The sequence below is a fragment of the Alosa sapidissima genome, chromosome 4, assembly GCF_018492685.1.
Source record: "Alosa sapidissima isolate fAloSap1 chromosome 4, fAloSap1.pri, whole genome shotgun sequence".
Taxonomy (NCBI): domain Eukaryota; kingdom Metazoa; phylum Chordata; class Actinopteri; order Clupeiformes; family Clupeidae; genus Alosa; species Alosa sapidissima.
This window is the reverse complement of record NC_055960.1, coordinates 16,507,989-16,510,488: the sequence shown is the minus strand read 5'-3', so window position 1 is coordinate 16,510,488 and position 2,500 is coordinate 16,507,989. Positions and strand designations below refer to the sequence as shown.

Here is a 2,500-nt window from a genome sequence, read left to right as displayed (position 1 = left end):
CACACACATACACACTCCCAAGCCGCCACACCTGAACATTGTCACAATTCATTTACTGGCAGAAAGTGATGATGCAGTCATCACTATAGCGGTGCCGTGACCTGAAGCGCAAGCCGGGGTGGCCGTGACTTCATCTAGCATATTAGAGCTTGTCACTGTCCGTTTCCCTCTTAATCATGGATCAGACGCAACGCATTGGGCGAAAGTGCCCAGTCAGACTCCCTGTGTGTGCGTTGCGTGAAAATAAACCCTGACATCAGTGTGGAGGCTTGATGCATTTTTTTTTTCTTTTTCTTTCTGTCCTTTTTGCCAAGGTGTGCTGCGTTTCACACAAAAGACTTCTTTCAAAAGACTCACATCTAACGGCTGTCTATATATGGCACCGTGCTTTGATGTAGAGTCCCCTGAGTTCTGAATTCTATAGTATTCTCGCATACACGCCTCATTCACTAAGACACCTCACATTAGCTTAACGCCAAGGTCTTAAAGAGTAGCCTGGCTGAGTAATTTGAAGGTGTTATTTAATGGTCTATACTGAAGGGAGAGAGAAAAGGGTGAAAACGGTGAGGGAAAACATTTAAAACATTTAAGCCGCGAGGCGATGACACTGACAAAGACTAAATGAGATTCATCAAAAGAGCGGAAAGACAGATGAGGCGTTTGAAGTTTTCCATGTGAAACTCGCCTTTTTCTGACGCTGCGCTTGATGCAGATATTTACCTTGAGGGAATGATGTGGGAATCCACTCACTATCATTACGCGACATCAAAAAAAAAAAAAAGGACGGTGATCTTATCTTTGTGTGCTCAGAGAGTGAATATTTTGTGTGCTTCAGTCACTCAGAGCACTAGTAACTGAAAAAAGTTTCTTCCCACTTGCAGTAACACTTGTGGTCATTCATGTTTTTATTTTGAAATACTGCAAGCCAATCTTGAGCCTCAGAACCCTCAGAAAATGAAGCAACAGAAACAACAGTAAACAACTGCAGTCACAGTCACCTGTGGACTTGGGGAAGCTACGTTACCTCATTGCTAAGTTTAATGTTTTAAAGTCTCCCAGTCTGGGCCTGAAGTGCGCAGGTGAAACGTCATAGTGAGGGATTAAAGGCACATCGGTGGGCCTTCGGGGGGGGGGGGGGGGGGGGACCCCTCTGGGAGGGTAATCTTTCCCTGGAACGCTGTCAGGTTTTGTTTACACTGTTCGGAGCGAGCTGCGAAGCACAGAGCGACACCACCGGCCTCGGTCAGGTCTCCACGGAGGCATTACGAGTTTGGAGTGGACAAAGTGTTCTCCAAACTAAGTCAATTCACTTTCGGAAGTGCGCCGAGGCCATGTCAGCAATTCTAAGAGGAGGAACAGTGTGGGACTCCATAATTAGGCTCATGCTTGGTCATTTCTGCCCCATATTTACTCTCCTTAAACAGAAGAGCAGGAAAAAAAATGATCAGCACTAACCTCCTTTTAATCTCAGTGTATACACAGCTGTCTCCCTCTTGCACTACCCCTCTCTATCTCCCTCTATGTACCCCTCTCTCTCTCTCTCTCTCTCTTCTGTTTGGGTCTCTCCACTCCTACCCCTTCCCACATATTCTCTCCATCTTTCACCATCCTCCACCATCCTCCATCCTCTCCATCCTTCACTTATTAGTTGCCTCACTTATCTTCCCATTCATTTCATATGCTACCTTTCAATGCGCAAACCCTTCAGCCTTTTCCGTCCATTATTCCACATTGTCTCTCTGATGAGGGTCTTTTCAGTAAGCACAGAATTAGTGGCGAGATGGAAGATGGAAGAAAGAAGACGCAATTTTGTCTAATTCCCTGGCACATGAGTGCAAGACACTCAAAAGTTCAAAGGCTACGACTTCTTTTTGAGATTGACTGACAGCTTCTGCCAAAATAACTGAATTGAGAGGATCTACTTCGACTCAGTTCTCATTAAACTTTGCGGCATATACTGTGTGTGTATGTGTGTGTGTGTGTGTGTGTGTGTGTGTGTGTGTGTGTGTGTGTATATGTGTGTGTGTGTGTGTGTATGTGTGTGTGTGTGCCCCTTACAGGCCTCTATTTGATGAGTACAATGTACAGAAGCTAATAAGCGAGTCGCGTCAGATTAGCTGGGGGTGTTTGGTTGATGCACATTCATGGATTTCCCCTGAAATGGTCTGGTCAGTTTATCTGTAATTTTTGCCCATTTCTAAACCTTGAATGGATTGTAATTCTAATGTTAAATATAAATACTTTGCTGCTGTCTGCACAAACCTTTGAAGCGTGTGGAAATGTGCAATCTCCACAGGGCCTGCCACATGCACGATCACATTCTTCAGTGGTATTCACTTGCAAATCCACTTCACAATATGTCTATGCTGAATAACACACGCCATAATCTGACAGACAGTGAAAAGCAAATACACACACCAGCCCCACCCACCCCCCTTTCCGTTGCACACACCAGACTTTAAGTCTCCAGCACTTGTGTGTGTGTGTGTGTGTCTGTGTG

The 2,500-nt window shown here is 45.2% G+C and overlaps 1 protein-coding gene across 2 annotated transcripts in view; it reads right to left on the bottom strand.

Annotated features, from left to right (window-relative positions):
- Window positions 1-2,500, bottom strand: part of igsf21a (immunoglobin superfamily, member 21a) — a 208,573-nt gene that overhangs the window by 26,113 nt on the left and 179,960 nt on the right. The window lies entirely within an intron of this gene.